The 26,376-nt window shown below is 47.7% G+C and overlaps 1 long non-coding RNA gene across 3 annotated transcripts in view; it reads right to left on the bottom strand.

The window, feature by feature from the left end:
* Nucleotides 1–26,376, bottom strand: part of LOC142420117 (uncharacterized) — a 71,154-nt gene that overhangs the window by 18,087 nt on the left and 26,691 nt on the right. The gene's annotated exons all lie outside the window — the stretch shown is intronic.

Below are 26,376 nucleotides of genomic sequence, written 5' to 3'. Positions count from 1 at the left end.
CCTCCACCTGGCTGGAGGCAGGGCCGCCCTAATCCTGGTCAGAATATTCATTACCCTTTTCTTGTGTATATGAGTCAGGAATTTCTTCATTAAAATCAGGAGTAAAATCAGCCCTCTTACTCTGTCTGGGGAACTGTCCACTGGAAACCGGAGCAGCAATTTTCCTGGAAGAACTCCCTTTGGTGATTGTTTTTCCTTGCAACTCATGTACCCATGCCTCTAGGGTGGAGGTAGGTTTTCCATCCCACTTCCTCATGTCCTCTCCGTGGTCACGCAAGTAAAACCATAGGGTGCCCCGTGGTGTGTACCCTCTATATCCTCTCTCTTGAGCAGAAGAACGCTGACTCCTAATAGCTGAGACACTGGTCCGTATAGGTAGGGAGTAGGACAAATCCTCTTTGAACCGTTTGAACTCCTGGGACAGTTCCCGCACAGCTGAGACAAAGGAGGAAGAGATACTTTCTTCGTATTCTCGGAGGTTACTAGCAGCTTCATTCACTGTTGGACCGTCTCGATCTTTCCAGGTCAGTATTGCCAGTGAGTTGGCACACGATGGTGGTGCGTTTCGTACCAACTTCCGCCACATGGGTCTTGTGCACTGGACCTCATCTGGATCTATGGGTGACCGCACGTCGTTCAGGTCACTATAAATCACTTCCAGCACAGCTAATTCCCTCAGGTACTGGATACCTTTTTCCATGGTGGTCCATTTCCCGGAGCGGTATACAACATCTTCCTTGAAGGGATATCTTTCTCTTATAGCTGACAGGAGTTGCCTCCAGAGGCTGCGGGATGGTTCCCCTTTTCCAATCGCTTTGTCAATGCCCCCTTCCCTAGAAAGGGATCCCAGCTGCTTGGCTTTCTTACCCTCTAATTCCAGGCTATTGGCCCCGCTATCCCAGCATCGGAGCAGCCAGGTGGCAATGTGCTCCCCTGAATGACGGCTGAAATCTTTTCGCATATCTCGCAGCTCACTCGGGGATAGGGATCGGGTAGTTTCGGTCTCATTTACGAGTTCTTCCTCTTCCTCTCCCTGTGATGGCCCTGCTCCTTCATCTTCCCTTTCTAAACGAGCTGACTTTCACTTCCAGGATTTCTTTTTATGTGTAGGGGCAACTGATACTGACACGGGTTCGTTCCCTGTTTGAACCGCAATGCTTGTAACAGAGTTGTTGGGTGCAGCTGCAGTCGCAGTGCCTGTCGCAGGGGGAATCGGAACAGCCGCAGTGCCTGTCACAGGGGGAATCGGAACAGCCGCAGTGCCTGTCGCAGGGGGAATCGGAACAGCCGCAGTGCCTGTCGCAGGGGGAATCGGAACAGCCGGAGTGCCTGTTGCAGGGGGGGCTGGAGCAGCTGGAGTGCCTGTTGTTTTGTCACCAGATCCTTGAGGGTTCTGAGTAGCGTTAAACAGGGCTCGGTAGGCATGGGCCAGGCCCCAGCACATTGCAGTGATTTGTATCTCCTTAGAATTGCCAGAGTCACAGCATACTTTTTCCAGATATTCTACTAATTTTTCCGGATTCAGCACTTGTTCAGGGGTGAAGTTCCAAAACACTGGAGGTGCCCACCGCCCTAGGCATTTGCCCATGCTATTGCACACACCCTGCCACTCATAACTATCCAGCCTTGGGGCAGATCTCTGGATGATATTCTTAAATTGCTTACTAACCCTGGACAAGATCGAAACAATATTCCCAAACAATACCAATACAAGTATCTTAACTACCCAAGGTTGTTCAAAATATTGAAAAGTTACTGTAATGAAGGAGGAAGCATTGTAGAAGAAAGTAGTGAAGGTACAATTCTGCATTTCCTCCATAAAAAACCTCTCAGAGGAAGAAGTATAATTGCAAATTGTCTCCATAAGATGATACCCGACATACAGTAACGGTTTCAGTACAGCACTTAGATACCAAAATAAACACAAGGTCACTGTTTTAATAACAAATCTCACAGGCAAAACATCACCAATTAAAGCAGACCACAGCAAACTGCAAAAACCAACACCGATCTTTAACAGGTACAGCAAAGAAATGAGCATGGTGCAGATCAGGTAAACCGATGCTAGGAACAAATGGATCAATATCACGTCCCACAACTACTAACAGATCTAAATTCCTTAATACGCTCTGGTTAATCTGTTATTATCTCAAACCCTTCGAGCCCCACGTTGGGCGCCAAAAAGGACTGTCGTGGTTTAGCCCCAGCCGGCAGCCAAGCACCACGCAGCCGCTCGCTCACTTCCCCCCCCCCGGTGGGATGGGGGAGAGAATCGAAAGAGCAAAAGTAAGAAAACTCATGGGTTGAGATAATAACAGTTTAATAATTGGAACAAAATAATAGTAATAATAATAATGAATTATAATGAGAGGGGAAAAAACAATGAGAGAGAGAGAGAGGAACAAAACCCAAGGGAGGGGAAAAAAAGGAAAATATATATTAAAAAAAAAAAAAAATTACAACCGCTCACCACCCGCCAACCGACACCCAGCCAGTCCCCGAGCAATGATCGCTACCCCCCAGCCAACTCCCCCCAGTTTATATACTGGGCATGACATCATATGGTATGGAATAGCCCTTTGGTCAGTTTGGATCAACTATCCTGGCTGTGCCCCCTCCCATTTCTTGGGCACCTGGCAGAGCATGGGGAGCTGCAGGGGGGAAAGAATCCTTGACCAATGTAAACACCGCTTAGCGACAGCCAAAACGTCAGCATGTTATCAATATTATTCTTATACTAAAATCCAAAGCACAGCACTATACCGGCTACTAGAAAGAAAATTAACTCTATCCCAGCCAAAACCAGGACAGCATGGATACACAGGTGTCTATGTTTACGTGCCTACAGAGAGAGCAAGCTAATAGCCAGCCACCTCATCCGAAACCAGTAAGGACTGCCAAATGGAACAGAAACAACTGTTTTCTGATCTGGAGACCAGGAGTTCAGCAAGCCAAACCGAACACACACAAAACGAGGAGGAAAGGTTGACCCACACTACTAGACTAAGCTGAGCACCTACAGAAAGGGGGGTTGGGTCACTTGTGTTTATTTCAGTGTGATCTGTGGGGACAGGTTTGAAATTTAAAAGCAATTCTTGTCTGTTGTTTCCCCTTATGTTTCGGTAGCTAGCACAAATATCAACTCAGAACATGGGGCACTGTTACCTGAAGATCGATATTTGGGACCCTGACAACAGAAGACTTTTGAATACTTTTAAAAATCTTTGGGGTTTTTTTTGTTTTGGTTTGGTTTTTTTGTTTTTTTTTTTGTTTTGTTTTGTTTGGTTTTTTTTTTTTTTTTTAAAGTCAGCAAAGAATGTATTTCAGCAGCCCTGTGACTAGTAACTTCTTCATCCTCTGAAGGCGGCCTTTCCAACACATTCTGTCAACAGGCTGTTGTGTACCTACCACACACAATCATGTAGAGTAAGTAAAGGATGTTTGCCATGATCCAAAAGTCATATTTGGAACAGCTTGAAAGGGAGCAGGGAATTCCCACAGCCCACACAAAGCTTTAGCTAAAGATGCAGGACTGTACTTTAACGATGAACAGACATAACCTCACCAGCAACACTGCTGTGGGTTTTTGTTTGTTCAGGACAGGAACAGGAGTTAGGTTCCTGCTCAACCAATTACACTACCCCCTACAGGACACTGATTTCTTGATGAATTACACACTCAGTGAGATGACAAAAGTTCACGACGACTCTCTGGATTCTAAGTAGATCCCCTGCATTTTACTATTGGTCTTAGATACACTGAATGCAGAAGAGATTCACAGGCTGCACAACCATCCAGCTCCCAGCAAGACTACACCCCTCCCAACCGCACCGAGACGTGTCACTCGGTGGCACATTCTGTCCTCACACCAGCACAACTCACAAGCATTTCTAGCAGGCTGCGCATATTTGTTCAATATTGTCTTGGAACCCGCTTCCACTAGGATGATACGCTCCACTGTAAAGGCTGACATCCAGGCCGGCTGGAGCAGGCAGCTGACACAGTGATTTCACTGCCGCTAGGATTTTAGAAAGCAGAGGAGCTAAGTACTGGATCCTGGAGAGACGGCTCCATCTTTTGCATGTCAGCAATTCCTCTTCTCTCCCCTGCCAGCTTTTAATGTTTCTGGTGCTTGACTGGTGCCTTAAGGCAAAGCTGTTCAGACCACTGCTCAGGATGAGCAGGGCTTAATTCAACAGACTGTTCCAGATACCGGCAGGTAATGCCACCGAAAAGGAGGCAGAAGATACTGCTTTCGTTTTCCCTCCCCTTGCTTCTAGATTTCATCCCTCCACCTTTACTCTTACATCATAGTTTCACACCGCTCTGTGACTAATTTCATAATCATCTGCCTGCTTACTTATAGAACATCACGTGTTGGGTGCTGTGGACTTGGACAAAACATGGATAGCGAGGAAATGCTTCGCTTGACACACTGCACAAGACCAGGAGCAACCTGAAAAGCAGTACCGTGTCTTAACCGAGAGCACGCAATGAGCACGGCAAGTTAGCTAAGGGCTAAGGTGCGAGCGCTTCCACAGCTCTAGTGCAGTCTTACGCGCTTGTGCGAGTGCACCTTTTTTAGAAGGTGCTCTGGATGCTGGAGTTGAGCAAGTGGAAATAGATATGTTACACCTATAGCTACAGACAGGTACAGTGTTCCCACATCAGCATCTAGGCAATGCCCAGGATCTATCGAAGCTGTACTCCTGTGTACCACAATCCCGATTGTCTCCGCTCAAGCGCTCCCAGAGACGTCAAGCAGCTTCCGTGATCTGCAGACAGCAGGAAGAAACGCTAGCAAGCCGTTACAGGGGTATACTCAGCTTGTCAGGAACTGGGACGCACAATTGATTTTTTGAAAGCGCTGCCGGCAAGCTTTGACATGTACCAGCCCTAACAAGCTTCTAGAGCAGCCTTTAGTGCTCCTTTAAAGTTCTCCTTCAGCTAGATGAAATTAAAATGGGTATCGCTTCTAATAAGAGAAAATGGCCGTTATTTCTGGAAAGTTACAAAGCTGAAATTAAATTTAAAAAAATCACTCTCATCAGAAAGTTGTTAGTCCATCATTTGAAGGATCAGAGAAACTTTGCTTACAAATGGCAGGAAAATAATTCCATTTAATGCCTGCGTAACAGGAACATATTGAAAATTCTACCGATTTCTTGTTTGATTTGGAACTGTTCAGATAACTAGATCTCTCTCCGACAGACTATATTTTAGTATAATGAAATACCACTTGAGAAATTAACTTGAGTATTTAGGACGTGATACAACCTGTAGTTATGCAGCAAAGCAAAGCCTACCTTGCACACAGCAAGTAAGTTCCGCCAATTTAGTTTCATCCTGTGCAATTGTTTTTCCTTTTTAGTTTGCTTTAGCGAAATATTTAGGAGTCTTCAACTATTCCTCTGGGCACAAGGGTGCATAAGGAAAGACTAATCTCTCACTCTTGCACCAAAGCTGGTTATGTAGGGGCTCGACCAAATGTCTGCTACAAAACTGATGAGCACATGGAATCCAGGGCTACTCAGTTCATCTTCATCCATTTGCTCATGGAAAGCTTCAGATGGTCACGTGCTCATTCCCAAGTAAAACTGGAATGTTTCTGACATCCTGAAAGCATTCCACAACAGCGGAGGAGGGAAGATGTCAGAAAGGTGCATGGGAGGAGGCATGGTGTTTATCTTCCATGAGCAGGTAACACCAAAGGGGCAACGGGGCCACAGGACACAACATTGACCCATCTGTTACAGCCATGTTCTTAGATTTCCAAGGCGAGAAGGGTTTGAGCAAGTATGCTCCCTGTCCATTGAAAGGCCATGAAAAGGGGAAACAATATTACAAGCAACTGGAAGCAAGCAGCAGAATAAGGATGAAGGAATCTCAGAAGCCCTGGAAACCTAGTAGTGCATGAGCACGTCAAGTGAAATAAACATCTCGAAGTGCGTGCGACACCGACTGATGCAATATGCGGCATCCCAGACCCTGACTGGATTCTCTGGTCTAGTCAGCAGGCTCCAGTCCCGGATTAAACCTGATTTGCCTGGATGAAATAACCAGAGGAAAAAAAGGCTCAGAGGTGGAAGTTAACTCCAGAACTGTAAGACCAGGGGAGCACCGTGCCAAGACACCCGGCACCAGCTACACCCCAGCCTGGGCGCCACACTGCCGAAACTGCACAGGCCACGTCTGCTGCGTGGACCTGGCCAGGCTGTGTGAGCCCGGGTCCTTAGTGGCTTCCTATCCCAGCACAGAACCCGAGCATCTCCAGGGTGCTGCTCCCCTCTGCGCTCTGCCATCCTAACCAGACAGGCACCCACCTTTGAGCAGCCAGGTTAAATAACCACAGCAGTGCCCCCTGACACTGATGCCAAATGCTTACCACCGTCACATACTCCACCACAGCGGGCTGCAACTGGAGGAGCCTCCCTTTCCTCTCCCGCTCTCCAAAGAGACCAATCTCAGTTCAGCATCCCCAGCTGCAGGAACATAGCACTGGACTGTGAAACAAAACCTCAACAAGAGACCCGACTTCTCAGTACATTGGCACTTCCCCTCCCTGCCACTTGGGTCTCTTCCCTTTCCTCAACTGCTCTTCCCGGGGCTACATTTCAGTTTTCTGTTCAGGGTGGATATCCGGTGGTCGAGCCGGTGATGGCAGCTGAACAAGGGTAGTGCTGTGGTCTAACAAAGATATACAGCCAGCAGTCACCAGTGTCCGCTGTACCCCTCCGTCACAGACCAGAGATGCTCCCCAGGTTACATGTCAGAACAAGGAAAGAGGGATCTCATCAGGGATGTAGGGTCTTACTTTCTCACACATCGGCCTAGCGGTAGGAAACCCAAACTCTGCTGTGCAGCAAGGATCTATTTTCCTTTTTGTTGCCCCTCCTTACGGCTCATCTTCTCCCCGCCTCAAGCCTCAGGGACCTGCTGCTCCTGCCTGTTTAGAGGAAAGGGGGAGAGCTGTGTGCCCAACAGACTGCAGGTTGCTTACGCAAATGCAGATCTGCCCAGAGCCAGAGAGGAGGCTGTTTCAGCTTGGGACTCGATCTGCAGAGCAAGCGACACACCCCCAGGCAATGTCAGCTACAGAGATGCTTTGTATTGCAGAGCGGCTTCAGTCAGTCCTGCCTGGTGCAGCTAAGTGCTTTTTACTCCTCCGTCTGACAGCTGGGAGTTGGCAGCAGGCAACGTTTCCAGCCAGTGTGCGTGACCCTCCTGGACCGCCTCCATCTGCCTGCAGTCCCCTACCTCCTCCTCCTCTTCTCAGATACATTTTATGTTTTCGAGTACAGGCTTCATTCTAAGTAAGAAAGGAGAGAGGGGATATTTGCCCTTCCTGCAGTGTTACCACATCTATCACATCCTTGGCGGCCGCTGGCACCTCTAGGCTCCGATACCATCTGTTGCTCAGGAAATCTCACTGCTCCAGGCAAACTGCAGCACATCTAGCAAATGACCCGACAAGGAGGAGGAACAAGGAGGTTGCTCTGCTCTACAGGCAACACACGGGCATATACTTTGCCCATTAAAAAGGAGGCGGGGGGGGGGGAATGCAGATACCACAGTCAGAAAGAAAAACCAAAGACAGATTATGGTAATATTCCTAATCCCAGCAAAACACTCAGGAAGACTGCATCAACAGAGAGAGCACTGCTTGAGTGCTGTGACTAAAATCCATTAAATCCCCAATTACCGTGTCAATTACTCACTGCTTCTGCAGGAGGGCTACTCCCAAGGAAGCTTTGTCTGTGGCACTTATACGATCGACCTCCTTAAGAAATCGTTTTAGAGCCACGGACCCAGAACGAGAGCTCCCTTGACCCTTCCGACACAATACTGGCATGTTCTCCTGTAAAGGAATCGCTGCGTTACAGAGTTCAAACAACCTGAACCGTTGTCTTGGTCTGCACGCCTCTGCCACACGTGCTTCTAGCAGTTCTGGATAATCCCATTACAGTATTTTCAGACCTTTAAAAGCATATGTGTTGTTTGGATGTTTATGAAATCAGAACGAACGTGACCAGATAGGTGCAGAAGAGACAGCGAAGCAGGAATACCAAAGGAATTCCCCAAGAACTGACTATTTCCACAGGACTGGCTGTGATTCTTCATTCCCATCCCTCAGAGTTTCCTTTGGTGAACTCTCAGGCTTTGTTTTCCTGCATCTGACTGTTGTCTTCTCAGGCCTCTGCAAGCAAACTCAATCTTTCAGAAATGAAGCTGTTTGTATTATGACCGTGGTTATGAGAAGCTAACTACCAAGTCACATCCAGAGGCAATAAGGACTGCTGCTTTATCAGAAGACAACTGCCTTAGCACTGTGACAACTAATCAGGATGTGTCTCATCTGCAGGTGTTATCATTGTCCAATACCTTGCTTAAAGAAGGAGTCTGAGGAGCCCGAGAAAAGGGCCATAGAAAATGCCCCGCACGACTGCATATGAAACCATCTCAGCAAAACCGCCCTGTTCCCTGCTAAAGAAATCATTGGTTCCCATTCCAATCCTTGTCATCAAGCCAGACTCTTGTGGGAATGCTCGCGCACTCTCTTCGAGAGGGGCAAGCTGGAAAGCACGTTCCCACTGACTGCCGAGAGCTCTTCACTCATTTTGCTTCCCACAAAGTAGACTTCCTCACTGTTCAGATATCCCCTTCCTTCAGACCTTCTCCTCACCCTCAGAAGCAGCATAACAGTGCCAGCACCATGCAGGTCTACCTGCGGGGAGATGCTCCCCACACCTGACGATACAGCAACCTGCAGAAAAATATACATGTAGATTTTCATCAGAGCTGGCATGAAGTTGTTGCTTTTCTTGGTTTCGCTTTGTTTTTCAGCCACTCGCTGTTCAGCAAATGCAGGGCAATTCAGTAGTGCTGTCGGCACTACTGTGCTTTGAAAAGCAGCACAGGGCGCTACGCATCTCATAGATCCATGTTGCAAGCGTCCGACAAAAGCAGCAATTTCTACCTTGAGAAGCCAGATCTGTGCTCCAAAATGTGCCTGGCTCGTTGCTCGCTGCAAGTTCTGTAGTAATTTTCTGTAACCTTTCTCCTCACGTTTCAGATATACAGCATCAACACAACGACGCCCAAGTACCAGGAGAAGTTTGCTAGATTTTCCAGCCAGAGCCTTTTTCTAGGTTTAACTTTGTTCTTTCATTTAACATAAAACATCACAGCAGATCCTCCTGTGAGACTGAACATTAAACCCAAACTGATTTCAGTTCGTGCTACCTAGATTATGTGCCACAGCGAACAAAAATCCACCCTGAGAAATACTATTAGCAACACAAGACAGATCAGAGTTAGCGGACAGGGATGAAGCTGTGGTATCAGCTGTGCATAGCCCACTGCTGAGGCAAACGGTCCTCTCCCAGTATCCTTCCACATCAGCCTCCGGTCCCCCACTGCTGAAGTCCACGGGAGAGCTTTGCCCTTAACTTCAGTAAGCAGGGAAACGACTCGGGCTCTGCTGGACAGCGGGAAAGGCCAAGACCGCTTTCCGTATACCACAGGGAAGAGAAGATTGGCTGAAGATGTCTCACAGCTGCACACAAAACCTTTGCTTCACTGGAAGCTCATTGCAAATCTGCTGTTTAAGTGCACCCGTTGCAATGCTTTTTAGTTGAGAGGACTTCGGGAATATCCTCGCACCTGACCCTCATATATAGCCACATATAAGGCTGTTCAGCTTGGGTTTAAGGCCCCCTTGGGAAATGCCACAGATGTATGGAAAACCTGTGTTACCACAGGCACTTTGGGAGCTGCAATAACACCAAGGAAAACCTTCCATTCATTAGCAAAGCCATCAAGAAGGTATCAGCTAAACCGAGGACCTAAAATCTTCCTAGGGCCATAATAAAAATACTAAGGTAAGTCTATTTTCTAGATCTATATATTATAAAAATTTTGAGGGGGCAGCAGCATAATTCCATGAGGCGAGGGAAGCAGGGGAACATCAAACACGAGCTATTTTGCGTTGGAACAATCCCGGAGTTGAACAACTCATTTCTGCGCAAGGTTCACGAGCCCATTTTAACACCACCCTACGTCTCCAACTTATACCTTTTTGATACTCCAGGCCCCAGTATAGAAGAGTAATGCAGGCCGAGTACATAACAGAATCAATGAAAGCTACCAAAAGGGAAGGTCAATGGGTAAACACTTCCAAGATAAACCCAAAAGGTTCAAACAGGTCACCATTCACCTGCACGTACAAGGAAACCAAGCCTCTGTTTTGGCTGGACTCAACAGCCCAACAGGAACGATGGAGCTGAAAATCCCCTTCTGGTGGGTTGGACACCATGTTTTGCAAGCATCTGGTATGTAAAGCCAATCACCAGGCTACAGATTAATTCCTCTCTGTGCACAGCAGGGACTACACTCTTCTCAAATATTAAGTATCATCCACAGTAGCAACAGGCAAAAGCATGAAAACCTCTAAGCCAGACAAATTGATAACCCACCCGAGGGAGGCCTCTCAAAGGACCTCTTTGAGAAACCTCCCTCTCTCCCAGCACTACCTTTTAGCAGAAATTTATTTCAACAACTTTCTGAGGGCAGAAACACGTGGACACATGAAGAAAAGCGTCTCTGCATCCGAAAACGCAACCGTCGCACTTGCCCTCCCTGCACAGCTTGGCAGAACGGCTCCACTGGAGCAAGAGTAGGGTCCGTGACCACAGATGGTAAGGATGCCCCAAAACCAGGGCGATGAAAATAGATGGAACTGATACAAATTGAGACAAATGAAAACGTGGCTGTCTTCTCAAGAAACAAGCTTCTTCACCATTTCTTCACTGGTTTACTAGAGAATGTGAAAACCCCACAGAAATAAACCCCCACAATGAACAACTCCCCCCTAGACACCTGTGTGGACAGTACATGGATTAAGGATGCACCTTCCTTTTCGTGTCTGACTCCCTCCCTGCCCTTCAAGACTCACAACTAATTTGAACGCCCTCTGACCAAAGCAGCTGGATCAGAATCAGTCATGGACTACGCAGCACTTCAACTCGAGAACGAAGAAGCCAGAAGGACATTGGGAATTTACCCAACTCCAAGGACCCGCTGCAGGGCAGGGTCTGTTACACCACACCATTCTGACACAAGTCTTATCCCATGTGTCTTTCTCTCAGTTCCCTCAAAGACAACGGTAATGCACTAGGTCAAGACGTATTGATAGTAACGTGGAGAAAGGTTCCCAATAAGCTTTTTGAAGCTGCAAATACAGTCCTGATCCATGTGTTCCTGTTAGGCCTTTAGACTGTAGGAAACAGTCAGGCACCACTGCGGTATAAATACAAGAAAGAGGGATGAAATGCCAAGGCCTTACAAGCCCAGTCTCCACCTGGGAAGAGTCCCCAGCACAGGCACAGCAGAAGAGCAGCCTCAGCATCTCTTTGAGAGCTGGAGTAAGGAGAGGCACTAGAAGCGTGTGGCTGGGGCGTAACCTCACACAGACTTCATACGGACACTGTCACGCCCTCTCCGACAGGCGCTTTGCTTCATCCTAACTCAGCATTACTCCAGCACAAATCCCATGCTCCAACCTCCCACGTGCCCAGCTCAGGCCACGGGCATCACCGGTTCACACCTCTGCACGGTCACTGTGCTAGCACGGTCCCAGCAACAGGTTGCCCCTGCCCGGAGCAGCGCACAACAGCCGTCGAGAGACAGGGAGTATATTCTTCACTTTGCTAGAACGAGAAAGTAAAGTGAAATACTTGCTCAAGTGATTATGATTTATGTTAGGTACTATCCATCTTACTACCGATTGCATCATTTTAATTCACTTATACTGAAGAAATTGTGTAATATACAAGATAATTTCATTTAAGTCTTCATTTAAGCACATACCTCCTAAGCATCACTCTAATGCTTCTTCATCAAGAACATACAGTATCTCCAAACAAGTCTAGCCAATTACTACAACAAAACAGTTCTCAAATACAACCAAATCCTGACTTCCATCAGGCCACTAGCCCATCGGTCCGCTTGTGTAAAGCTGTCAGTGAGCCTACTCACACAAGTACTCTGAGGGGGGAAGTCAACACCCCACCGATGCAAGGAGGTGTCTGCCAGGGACCAGACTGTATTTATAAGAAGCCAGGTGCCTTGCTTCAAGAACTTAATTTCTGAAGCAAAATCCAATGACAATCCCTCAGATGGTGCCCAAGAAGTCATCACCTCAGTGATCCTCCTGTTGGCTACTATTTTTATTCGATAAACAGACCTTTACCCTCAGGTCTAACAAGTTGAGAAGCGATCAGCAGTGATTCATGGTTTCAAGGCAAGGGGCCCTCCCAGCCAGGCTGGCTCTTGCTAGCATTCCTTTGGCAGCAGTACTGTAGATGCTTTCAACTAGGTGAAAAACAGAGAGAGCAAAGCTTTAACCCAAACAAAACCCCTCCTGAACATATTTCCCCCACCCCCTGTCATTAAAATAGTTGAGACAGCTGCTACCCACAGGTGGTAGTCCATGCAGTCAGTTACACTGCCTATGGGTGTCTTGAGACACAAGGTCTCTGAACAATTACTTTTCTCACTGCAGCTTTGACCTATCAGCACTTTTTGTCACTCCAACAACTCCTTGTCAAATCCTCATGTGCAGGTACAATATCAACACCTTGGGGAGAGCACAGGGCCTGTAGAAGGTACAGTTGGGAAGGTATTGTAGAAGTAACAGGGGAATAGCAAGAGAGACAAAGACAAGGCAAAACTAACCCCGGCTCAAGAAAAACAATAGAACATCCTCCATTGAGGATATCTCCTGTGTTCAAAAACTCTCAGCCCCCTCTCATCAGTGGAGTCCTTGCCCTCAGCCAAAGGGCACACAAAGAAAAACCCTACCAAAGTCTTTGTTGACTAGGAACTAGAGAACACCACCACTTGATACACAAGCTGTTAGGCACCAGCTCAGGAGCAGCTGTTGAGCTCACCAATGAGCCCTCCAAAGAGAGAGTGCTGCAGCCAGCCTCCTCTTCCCCACCACCCCACCCCATCACTGCCAGGCCCACCTAAACCATTAACTGGAGGAGCCACAGCTGGGCACCGAGCTGGAGAAAGGTTGGGCAAGAGCCCTTTCTCCAGCTCTAGACTTCACAGAAGGATGCTCCTGCCCTCAGGAGCTGGCAGAATTCAACTGCAGAGAGGGCAGGGAGGGGGAAGCGGGGAAGGTTTGCTCAGGAGCTGGAGACAAACCTTTGCTGTCAGTGGTCCTAACTATCACATACCAAACAGAGGGGGGAAGTACTCAAAATTAGTGTCCTGCACAAAACAAGCAGCTTAGTGGAGGGGTTTTTGTTTGATTGGTTGGGGATTTTTGGGGGTAGGAATCAAGTTGCCCAGGACTTATGCTTTGCTGATGTGTGTGTTAGCTAGAGCCTCCTCTGGGGTGTAATCACAGTCAACTTCACAATTCACTTGTCAAACTTGCAAAAATGCTTCCTTTTGTATGGAGGAGTAAACAGGTCAATATTCTGCCAAATTTTGCCCTTCCCCTGCCCTCACTGCTGACAATACCTACACACAGTACCAGGTAAGGCTCAAGAGGTACATGTCCAAGTTGAACTGACTTACCACAAGTTAAGCAGAAAAATCAGCAAAAGCATCAGAGACTGGGACATTCTCTTGCTTCCAAGACAGGACAGATCATCCCTCTAGGAAAAGGGAGACAGGCAAGTGCTACTCAAACAATTAACTAATTAGCAAGCTAGTTCAGCAAATACCATCAATGTTTTGTGCGCAGAGAAAAAAAGACATGTTTTTTAATAGTTAATATATCATAGAATCACAGAATGGTTTGGGTTGGAAGGCACCTTAAAGATCATCTAGTTCCAACCCCCCTGCCGTGGGCAGAGACACCTTCCACCAGACCAGGTTGCTCAAAGCCCCATCCAACCTGACCTTGAACACTTCCAGGGATGGAGCATCCGCAACTTCTCTGGGCAACCTGTTCCAGTGCCTCACCACCCTCATAGTTAAGAACGTCTTCCTTATATCTGATCTAAATCTACCCTCTTTCAGTTTAAAGCCATTACCCCTTGTCCTGTCACTACGTGCCCTTGTAAAGAGCCCCTCTCCAGCCTGCTTGTAGAGCCGCTGCAGGTACTGGAAGGCTGCTATAAGGTCTCCCCGGAGCCTTCTCTTCTCCAGGCTGAACAACCCCAACTCTCTCAGCCTGTCTTCATAGAAGAGGTGCTCCAGCCCTCTGATCATCTTCGTGGCCCTCCTCTGGACTCGCTCCAACAGGCCCATGTCCTTCTTAAGTTGGGGGCCCCAGAGCTGGACACAGTACTTCAGGTGGGGTCTCCCGAGAGCAGAGCAGAGGGGGAGAATCACCTCCCTCAACTGCTGGTCACGCTTCTTTTGATGCGGCCCAGGAGACGGTTGGCTTTCTGGGCTGCGAGCGCATGTTGCTGGGTCATGTTGAGCTTCTCATGAACCAACACCCCCAAGCCCTTCTCTGAAGGGAATGAGACACGGACTCCGGTGCTGATAGTAGGGGGGACCTTTATTTACCTGACAGCACTCTTGTTTATACTCATCCCGACCGGTTCACGCGAAGCACGCGCAATGCACGCGCTTATTCTAACCATCTAATTGGCTCTATAACTTTTATCACGCAATATTTCATTGGCTTATAGTTATCTTGTTGTTCCTTCTTCTGCATTCTTTTGCTCCTTCTTCTGCGTTTCTTGTTCTCCTTTTTTCCTCTGGGCCCCTCGCACATGATCTCAGTTCAGAGATGTGTTCATTAAATCAAGGTCATCGGTGTACTGGTCTCCTACATTTCCCCCTTTTTTTGTTTCTATGAGCCAGACTGATTGCATCGATTTACTTATCATTTTTTGCAAGCATTGCAACAAACACGGCAAAACAATTAACAAAACAACAACTACGATTAATATGATGATAGCTACTTTGATTAATTCTTTCAGCCAACCTTCTATGCCTAAGCTAGTTAACCATGATTCAAGCCCAATTGAACTAGTCTTTAGCTTGCCTGTGAGCTTTTGCAGAGACTTAATTTGCTGATAGATAGTTTGAGAGTGATCAGACAGATTCATACAACACATGCCTTCAAACTCTTCATACCCATGGCCTTGGACTAAAAGCAGAAAATCGATAGCGGCTCTATTCTGTAGAGTGGTATGTCTTATAGAATCCACATCTGTTAAAAGTGCGTTAAGAGCTGCAGATGTAGCATTATTTTGTTTTGCAAGCCAACAGCCTAACTTATTCAAAGTGGTTAATGCTTGTGCTGCGGCAACACCAGGTGCTAAAAAAGAAGTCAATACGGTTTTGCCAGCCTGCCAAAAATCAAGTTTGTCATTGCACCCATCTTGATATTTGTGAATTTGTGTTTCTGGTTTTTTTCTTAAGATACAGGTACAAGGCCCTCCAGATATATGAGAAGGGATACGTCGCCATGCTCTATCGCCACAAATTAAAAAAAATTCCTGCAGGCAGCAAGAACGGAACCTCGGTGGATTTGGAAATGTTCGGTGAAGTATAATTGCACCACATTGACCCATTCTGATAAACAGCTAAGCTTGCTGTAACATCCCTCTTTAAGGTTTTACTCGTTCCTGTATAATTGAACTGCAAGCATGCAGTGGCAGTGACACACCCCAAGATGTTTAATTCTTGCGGTTCTAAGTTGGTCTGCAGTCCGTGCGACATCCACCCATCCCATTGGTCCATTGCTCTGGTTCCATTCTTTATCTGTAAAAAAATACTGACACTTGGAGCGATACGGTTAACCAATCCTTCATATTCTAGACTACGTAATGGGATTGCCGACTAAACAAGTGGTAAAGGGGTTTTCGGCACTCGCCATGGATAGGCACATGTGCTCCTGCCCTGTCATGTTGGCGAGCGTTGCCCATCTGTTGTTTCAGGGTTGGACGGAAACCCATGGCTTGCTAAGTCCGATGATGATGCTGAGGAGGATGATGCTTCTAACCAAGGTTGAACTCCCCGTGCTGGTACCCATCGGGGCCCTTGACCTGTGGAGACACAAGCATATCCTCAACCCCAGGTTATTAGTTGATACGGTCCCTCCCAGCATCCCGTATTTAGATTTTTCATCATCACCATTGCTTTCTCCTGCGATATTGGTGTTAATCCTGATTCCATTGCCTTATAATGCTTAACTATAGGTGGAATATCTTCATGTTGAAAAGGTAACGATGGATGGTTCATTACATACAGAGTCTTCCCCAATCTGTTTTGCGGCGATTCCTGAGCTTCCCCCTTTTTTTGTTTTTGTAAAAGAGTTTTCAAGGTGCGATGTGTGCGCTCTATAATAGCTTGTCCTGTGGGGGAATGGGGTATGCCTGTCTTATGGCTGATGCCCCACGTGTGGAAAAACCTACATGTCGTGTGACTAACATATGCAGGGCCATTGTCTGTCTTTATCTCCCTCGGAATACCAAGTGCTGCAAAAGCAGCACGGAAGTGGCTTTGTACATGTCAACTGTTTTCATCTGTCATTGCAGTAGCCCATACCGCATGGGAATAGGTATCGATGGACACGTGAACATATTTCTGTTGACCAAACTCAGGTATATGTGTCACATCGGTTTGCCAGAGTTGAAGGGAAAATAAACCTCTAGGGTTTGTCATAAAAGACAGTCCAGATGGTTGTTGTTGACAGTCTGGGCACGTTTGACTATGAGTTTTGCATCTCCCACAGATATCGCGAATTGCTTTGCTAACACTTTGACAGATTGGTGGAAAAATTGGTGTGACAACTGAGCTTGGGTAAGTGTGTGCGGTACAGGAGTGTGTAATGCCATATTTGTTAGGTAGTCGGCTCGTGCATTTCCTTCTGTCAAAAACCCTGGTAAGTTTGTGTGGCTTCTAACGTGAATCACAGAATAGGGATGTCTTCTCTGCTCTATTAAAAATAATAATTCCTTAAATTTTAGAAACAGAGCTTGTTTTGGTACATGTTTCAACTGTGCTCTTTCAATGCGTTGGACTACCCCAACAGCATACTGCAAGTCTGATACAATATTTAAAGGAGTTAAAGACCATTTTCGAAAAGCCATAGTAATGGCGTGCAACTCAACTAACTGAGGTGAACCCTCAATTCGTTCTATATGATGTTGCCATTGACCTTTTTCTTTCCATGTAATTACCACTTTTCCTGTCTTCCCTTACCCATCAGTAAATACCGTGGTACCCGTAAACAGGTTGCCATTGATATAGTGGCTTATTTTCAATTTTTACATTATTATAAAAGGTAAACATTTTATGAGGGGGGTGATGAGTATCTATTTGCCCATCAAACCCCGCTAAAGCCATTTGAAGCTCCAGGCTATTTTGCAAACACCAATTTAGGTAATTTTTTACAACCGGAAGAATAATAAGTTCAGGTTCTTTCCCAGTCATTTCAACAATTCGTTCTCTGCCTCTTTTGATTAGGGCAGCAAACAGCTCAATGCGAGTAACAAGAGTCTTTGTAGGTTGATACGGCAAAAACACCCATTCTAACAGTATAAGGGGGTCTCTTTCCCGAGCCTCCCATTGTCCAATAATTGCTAAAGGTTGTTGTTCTTGATTACAAATGTATAACTGCACGGGTAGATTTTCAACTCGTCGGTGACATTGTTGCAGGGAGAGTCATTCATTCACTGTTCTCAGTGCATCTTTCGCCGTTGTGGTCCATTGTCGAGGAGCATTAAGATCAGTGTCCCCTTTTAATAACTCGAACAACGGTGCTAATGTTTCATTGTCTATACCACATTATGTTCTGATCCAATTTATATTGCCCAATAGTTTTTGTACGTCATTCAATGTTTTGATGTCTGTAGAAATGGCCACATTCTGAGGTTGAATGGTTTGTTGTAATATTTTCCACCCAAGATATTTCCAAGGTGCCTCCATTTGGATCTTTTCGGGTGCAATCTGGAGGCCTCGGTTTTGCAGCACGCTCCTTAAAACAGGTAACGCCTCTTGCACTTGGTTGTTCATAGGGCTAGCAAGCAAAATATCATCCATATAGTGATAAATATACATTTCTGGAAATCTGAGTCACACAGGGCATATGGCTTCGGCCACATATACCTGACAGATTGTTGCAGAGTTTTTCATACCTTGAGGTAAGACAGTCCAATGATACCTGTCCATGGGTTCACCTCGATTTACCTTAGGCACTGAAAATGCAAAACGAGGCGCATCTGCAGGGTGCAAGGGGATTGTAAAAAAGCAGTCTTTCAAGTCTATAACTACTATGTCCCAATTTCAGGGTATCATGGTCAGTGAAGGTAATCCGGGCTGGAGTGACCCCATTTCTTCTATTACTTTATTTATTTGTCTCAAATCATGCAACAGTCGCCATTTTCCGCTTTTCTTTTTAATAATAAATACCGGAGAATTCCAGGGGCTGGTCGTAGGTGTGATGTGTCCCTGTTGGAGTTGCTCAGCGACTAATTCTTGAAGTACAGCGACGTTTTCTTTGGGGAGTGGCCATTAATCTACCCAAACGAGCGTCTCTTTTTTCCAAGTTAGTTTAATTTTCGGTCGCTCATCAATGGCCACTACCGAAAATTTTCGGGACAGTTCAGGGCCACCTTGTGCCATCACGTCCCTTCCCAGTAGACTCATGGGTAAATTTGTTACATATGGGCGTACAGTGAATGTGGATCCTTCTTGAGTTTTAATGGTAAGCGAATTAATACTTTGAAAAGTATGTGAAGTGCCACCAACACCAACTAAGCCTTCCGTGGGTGTGGCCAGTGGCCAACTGCGCGGACAATCTTTCAAGGCTAGCACAGTAACATCCGCCCCTGTGTCTATGAGAACCGGCAGTTGAACACAAGCAGGGCTTATGTGAGGATTATACAGTGTCACGGTAAGCATAGGTCTAGTGGTAGCAATCTGCATAGCCCAAAAAATTGCAGGAGGACCGGTTGATCCAAAACCTGCGTCACATCGGTCACAGTTTTCAGCCTATGGAACTACTGCCTTAAACAGGATGAGCTGGGCAATTCTAGTTTTTCCGGGTATAAACACTGGAGGAGAGGGGGTCCAGACCATAGCTTGAATCTGTCCAGTAAAATCAGCGTCAATAACCCCGGGCAAAACAAACAGACCCGTCAAGGTGGTACTAGATCTGCCCAACAAAAGTGTGCTATACCCTTGCCCTAAGGGTCCCTTTACATTCAGTGGAATCTTTTGAACATGGGATCCCCAAAGAGTAAAATCCGTTACCGTGGCGACATCCAGTCTAGCACTTCCTTGGGTCCTGGGGGAGAGTGTATCCATGGTGACGATGTCTGTGGCGTTGTTGTCACGGCAGCCGATGGTAAACTTCTGGCCATCATTGCCTTTGGACGGAAGTCCGGTGTGGACTGCCCTTCCGGTCCGAGGGTCGATGGAACTTGTGTCATCGCGCGTCCCCGCCTCACGCTCCGCCTCCCGTTTCCCTGCCACGTTGGCAGAGGCTGTCCTTCCGCGTTGTATTTTGAACGACACTTGTTGGCCCAGTGCCAGCCCTTTCCGCAGCGTGGACATAAGGTAGGAGGATTAGAACCAGCGCTCCGGCCAATATCTGACTCTCGCTGCGGGCAGTCAGCAGCTAGATTCCCTATGGTATGGCACCGATAGCAGCGCTTGTCTCCAATAACCATCTGCCCTATTTTGAGGGCACTGGTAAACGCTCCAGCCAACGCAGCAGTGTGATGTTCAATAGATCCAACCCGATTGCATGCTTCGATCATCTGTACTAACGTAGAGTTAACAGGCATTGCTTACAATAACTTTTTACAGTCCGTATTTGCATTTTCCACTGCCAATTTCAGTATTAGGGCTTCCTTCGCCTCAGGATTCTCAATTTGTTTATCTAGCGCATCCCTCAGTCTATCAATGAATTGCATATATGGTTCTTGGAGCCCCTGTTGTATACTAGTAAACGATCGTTCTGGCTTTCCAACTTCGGGCAACCGCAGCATCGCCTGCAAAGCTAATGCTGCAGACTGTCGGAGAATATTGGGATCTAATCTAGCTTGCAATCAAGGATCCAGCAAAGGGTCGGTGCCCATCAACTGGGGATTTCCTGCCCTGGCAAGGGGATCGCCAGCTTGCCGCCCAAGATTACTCAGGGCTGCCACCTCGCAGGATTCTTTCCATTTTTGCTTCCAAAGCAATCGCTGGGTTGGAGTTAAAATCATTGCAGCCACTTGCTGCGAGTCATACGGAGTTAGCAAATGTCCTGTCATAACATTCTCTAACAATGACTCAGTAAATGGCGCATTTAAACCGTACACAGTGACAGTCTTTCTCAATTCCTTAATTAGGTCCCACTGGAAGGGAGTCCACTCATTCAGTCTATTGTCTTGTACACGCACCGGAAACACAAAACCTGCATCTTCACCATCCTTCAGTGCCTCCCTACGGAATCGCTCCCACCGATCTCGGGGGTCAAAAGCCTGTTCTGCTATTGCCATGGGTTGTGCTTCTGATCATGTATCGGATGCACGGGGGGCAACATCGGCTTTGAGGGAGGGGAGTTCAGGGGGGGTGACTTCAAAACTACTTCCCCACTTGCTTCGCCCAAGCCTCCGTCTTTTTCCCCCAAGTCTATAAGAATGTCTTTTTCCTGTGGCTTGCTCGCGATCGGCTCACTATCACCTGCTTGTACCGCCTGAGTGACTGCATTCTGCACTTTCTTTTCTGCTTGCCATAATCGCAGGGTCTCAGTGACTAAACGCCACGTAGTCATAACTTCAGTAGCGGTGGTGTCCCCGCTGCGTGCTGCCTCCCAAATCTGCTCTCCCGCCTGTTCCCAAGTTTTCGCGTCAAACACCACAGATACTGTAGAGGGAGTCCTTGCTTCTGCAAAAACTTCAATAATAACTTTATCTTATGGGAGTCATATTTCACTCCTCTTTTTTTCAGGAGTTGCATCAATAGCTTAACTATGGCCTCTTTCTCTGCTGATATATTCGCTCCCATGATCACTGCTCACTGCCCAGCCGTTCACCTGTTTCTTAAGGTGATGTCTCAGGATTAAAGCCGCAGTCCTGCCACCGGCTCGATTCATTCAGCTGGGGTTCCCTCCGAACGCCACTTGCAGCGTTGCTTTCTCCGAATCACATCGGGGTCACCACTTGAAGGGAATGAGACATGGACTCCAGTGCTGATAGTAGGGGGGACCTTTATTTACCTGACAGGACTCTTGTTTATACTCATCCCGACCGGTCCACGCGAAGCACGAGCAATGCATGCGCTTATTCTAACCATCTAATTGGCTCTATAACTTTTATCACGCAATATTTCATTGGCTTATAGTTATCTTGTTGTTCATTCTTCTGCATTCTTTTGCTCCTTCTTCTGCGTTTCTTGTTCTCCTTTTTTCCTCTGGGCCCCTCGCACATGATCTCAGTTCAGAGATGTGTTTATTAAATCAAGGTCATCGGTGTACTGGTCTCCTACACTTCTCCTCAGGGCTGCTCTCAATCCATTCTCCACCCAGCCTGTATTTATGCTTGGGATTGCCCCATATCAATGGAAGCTACTGGCTGGTTACAGCCGTGAGCTTCATACAGCCTCACATACTTATGGGTTTATCAGAATTAGTAGTTTCGGGTTCTTTCATCTCCTCCAAACACTTGGGAAAGCCATTTTTCACCAAAGTCTTTGGCAATTTTCTGCTAAGAATAAAAGCAACCACTGGCAATGACCAACAAGTAATCCAAGATTTGAGCAAGATTAAGCCAGCCATTTTCTGGCTACACAGAGCAAATTCTGGAGCTGGGCTGCACTTGGTTCTTTCTGTCCACAAGCAATGTTGCACACTTTTGCTAACACATACTTGTCACAAATAACACAGTCTCCTGACCAAAGGCCCCGAGCGCTCTCACACCTATAATATTAAGAAAACTGGCCAAAGACCACAGACTCGCAGATTTAGGTTTCAACTCCACCGACGGCAAAAAAAGGAATAAACCATCCTCTCCTCTATGATATAGTCATCACACCAATACAGCAAGGAAAAAAACCCATACCCTCACGCCCACCCCAAATCAAACCAAGAAGCACTCATGCTTTTAGCCTCTAGGATTGCCATAAGCAATGGCATAAGAAAAACCAGAAGGGGGGGCGGGGGGGGAAGGGCCAGGGAGCAGCACAAAGGGTCAGAGAGAGTCAGAGATGAACAGGAAGGAGGACAGGGACCGTGAGATACAGAATGAAACAAACCAGTGACAGTGAGCAAGACAAAGGGATAGAGACAGAGAAGGAAAGAGAGAGCTAGGAAGGCAGGGACACAGCGGCACATACAGGAGCAGAGCGGAAGAGAACACCAGGGAACAGGCCAGAGCAATTGTGGGGAAAAGAGAGAGAGATGCAAATCACAACAAAGAGATGGAAAAGGAAAAAATAGCGATGGGTGCAGGACAGAGACAAGGGGATGGGGGAAAAAAAAAAGAGGGAGAGGGAGCAGGACGCAAGAATAGAGAGAAGAGGAGACATACAGGGAAGCAAAAAAAAATTTGTTGCAGCGTGGAAAAGAGAAGGGGCCAGGGGAGAGGCAGGGGTGCACAAGAGGGGAGACAGGGCCCCAAGGGCCCAGGACTCACCACAGCTCTCGCTCTCAGCACTGCCGGAAGAATTTGCCAGTTCAGACACTCCTTTCTCCTTCCTTCCTCCCTTCCTCTTCTGTAACTCTGGTTGCTTGGCTGTCCTCCACCTAAGAAAATACATGAGTGTCTTACAGCTCTTATAAGACGAGACTTCCTAGACACGTAGCCTCACTCGCTTGTGCACTACATGGCCATACCGCGCTTTCGGTTAAGCATACAGACCCTGCGGTGCACGCTGGTAGCCTGGCCTGCTGCAGACTATGAGGAGGGATCCTTTTTCACCCAGAGAGGCAGGCTCTCTCTTGCCTGCAGCGGGAGGCAGCTGCTGGCTGGCCGGCCTTCGATTTCTTCTTCTTTACCCTTCTCTGGCCTCTCCAGCTTCAGCTGCAGAAGCTCCTATCCACAGCCACCAAGCGCTCCGCCCGTCCCTTTTCGCCCCCACGCCGCGAGGAGAGCGAGGTCAGGCAGAGACAACCCACGCAAGCCTGAGGCGGGCACCATCCCTGGCAGCCCCAGGGGAGGAAGGGACAACCGCGGCCTCAGCGCAGCCTCTGGGCGAGAGAAAGAAGCAGCAGCAGCCACTGTTATTACCACAGATTGCCCCTGGCTGAAGCCTCTCCTTCTGCAGGGGCTTCTGGAGACACCGCCCCTTTCCCACACGGCTGCTAACGGCACCCACATTAAAGGATAGTCCAGCGCATTCGAGGACCAGCTCACTGCCTTCCCAACAGGGCTTGGGGGCCGGCCTGGAGCTACGGAACAGGCTTCAGGGGAGGTGCTGGAAGCTTGGAAGCTGCCCATCCCGCCACGCCCAGGCAGCCAGGAGACAGCCCTGCTCCCACCAAAGGGGCTCGCTCGCCTCACCAGGGGCCCCAGCCATCATCCACCGCTGGGGCCTCGGACCAGAGCACTGCCATGCTGCTCCCAGGCACAGCGAATGCACCGCCACCAAGAGCACGCCGGAGGGTCCATGGCCCCATACAGCGGTGAGCACAGTATAGTGCACAAGCGCGGCACTAGCGTGGCAGTCCCGACTGTTAATTTAATTTTTCTCACGATGTTACCCCACAAGTGTGATATCGCTTACGAGGTGTGCGGGACGCCAATATACACACAGGGCAGAGGTATTTTTATTTCATGTCTGTGCAGAAACGGGTGCTAGGTGGTACCCCAACCCTCACAAGCCAGGCACAGCCAGCAACCTGGCACAGGCATGGGCACACACCACCACCAAGCCGGTGCGGCCGTGGGCAGGTGCTGCCGCCAAGCTGGCACCGGCCTGGCAGACTTTAGTTTACAGCCCAAAGCCGAGGTTGGCCTCTAAACAAGAAAACATGTGAAAGCATCCTTACAGGATGCCAGTCCAGTGGTGTCCATGATAGCTCTCACAGCCTCCCATGTAATAGACAGCTCCCCTCTCCGGGACCGTGTTTTGCGTGTCCCAGGCCCTCCCCGCACCCATGCTGAAAAGCAAAGAGAACAATTAAGGACTCTGCTTCATCACCTCAGCCTCCAAAAGAAGCTTCCTTCCTCTGCTAACGCTCGACACAGATATCCCCATGCTGTTCCTTCAATGCAGGCTGGCCTTGGGTGCCTGTACTGCCAAAGGAAGAGGAAAAGATCATGCTCTTGTCACGTGCTCCATCATCCTCTTGTTCTTCAAGAAAACAGAAGAAAGCTACCATCCCCATTGCTACATAGGAGAAATTTGTGCGGGGGACGGCTGAGCCCATCCCCAGAAATGGAAAGCTCTGCTATGACCCTGCTTTGCCTTTTGGCGACAGCGCCCGCCATCGGTGTGCCCCAAACAGGCGAGGTCCCGTTCAGGCTGGCATCCGCCACAAAGAGGAGAGGTCCCCTGCGGGCTGAACAGAGTCAACTGAACAGAGTCTTCAGAGGAACTTAGCCGTGCATTCAGTTTACAAGTAAATGCCACCCAAGCAATGGGAGGGGGCATTCTGGCACCTAAAGGAATTCAGGAGTTAATGTAGTATTTCCAATGGAACATTCCACAGGTTGTAAAAACAGCCTTAAAGTCTTTTTCCCTCTTGCACCAACAACGCTTCTTCTAGTCCTCCTTAAGGGTCCCCTACAACTACTTACTACAGCATGCGTGGCTCCACTATCAATGAAAAATACAAAAATCTCTTCTTTCATTCCCCAGCTTGACTGGAACCAGAGGATGGTCTGGGGAAATTTTAATAGATTCCTCCGGCCCCCTTCACTCCAACCCAATCTCCGGCATGACTCCAACGGCTGCTTCTGTCTCTCTTTCCCCATTACTCAGACGGCACGGACAATTTTTTTCCAACGGCCCTCTTGCTTACAATTTGCACGCCGATGCATTCCCAGGGCAATGTCATAACGATTTCTACTATTATTTCTACAGCCCCTTCCTCACCCACAAAATTCACCTCCTGTATTTTCTCTCCCTTTTTCCTGGTCTTCCCTCAAGGCAGCCAACAAAGAAGCTTGCAGCGTTACTCGTCCCCGCTTCTCCTTCTCTTCTATTTCCTCCCGATTATTACGTACCTTAGATGCCATTGAGAAGAACTGTGAGATTGTCATGCCATCCTCGCCCCCTACCTTTTGTCATCTCTCTCTTATATCTGCTGCTGCTTGACCAATAAACAGCCTGTTAAGTAACTTTGAATTGCTATCATCTTCCGGATCCCGATCCGTCCGTTTTCGAGCTACTTCACGCAATCTCTCAGAGAAGGCCGACGGGGTTTCCTTATCCCCCTGCCTTACTTCAGATAGTTTAGATAAATTCTTGGGCTTTTGCACTCCGTGTTGAATCCCATACAAAATTAACTTCTGATATTCCTTTACCCTCTCTAATCCCTCACACTTGTGTTTGGACCCCACTCCGGAGCCTCTTTCGGGAGGTACATATCGGTATTAGGCACCCCCCCCCGCCTTGTTGGATCAGTCCCTCTCTAGCCTTCTCTAAAATTGTTCTCCTCTCCTCAGCGGCAAACAAATATTCTAGGAGAGCCTGTACATCTCCCCGGTTAGGACTAGGAGTCGTGATTAACAGTACTATACATTCCTTCTGGATTGTTTCGATAGGATCCCACTGCCCGTTTGCAGTTTAATAAATCAGAAGCAGTAAAAGGGACGTGTACGGATACCGGTGCTCCTTCAGGCCCTACAGCCTGTCTGAGGGGAGCTCAAACTATGGGTTTCTCTCCCCTTGTTCTTTTAGAGATAGCACTCACAACCCCATCACCACTTGAGCTATCAGATTGGGGCTGTTTGGGGGGAGCTACCAACAGCTGAATATCCTCTTCCGAATTTTCCCATTCAATACAACGAGGTTTTCCCTTTTTCTCTTTTAACACATATATTCCAATCTGATCTTTAGAATCCACTAAGCCACCTTTCTTCCTAGTATCCCAATCGCGCCTTAACGAAAAAAAAACATATCCACAGAAGGCATTTCATGCCATTTTTCACTTCCCCGACAACACAACATTAATTCCGACATAGTGTTATATTTCAAGGATCCATTCTCAGGCCATTTCTCACCATCTTCCCATGGATATTGTGGCCACCGTTGATTACAGTATCGTTTTAGCTGATTTTTAGTCATGGCATCTCCCCCAAATTTCTTGCAATGCTTCAGGATGCATCCTAGAGGAGAGCAAAGGGGTGCCTCCTGGGAAGCAGCAGCACCCATACCGGTACCGAAAAACCCAGTATTTCTATACAAACCAGAACGAGGGACGTCTCCCTCCGTTACTCAGAACAGGACAGCGTGGAGAAACAA

This window comes from Mycteria americana, chromosome 23, assembly GCF_035582795.1.
Source record: "Mycteria americana isolate JAX WOST 10 ecotype Jacksonville Zoo and Gardens chromosome 23, USCA_MyAme_1.0, whole genome shotgun sequence".
NCBI classification, from domain to species: Eukaryota; Metazoa; Chordata; class Aves; order Ciconiiformes; family Ciconiidae; genus Mycteria; species Mycteria americana.
This window is presented reverse-complemented; position numbering and strand designations above follow the sequence as displayed.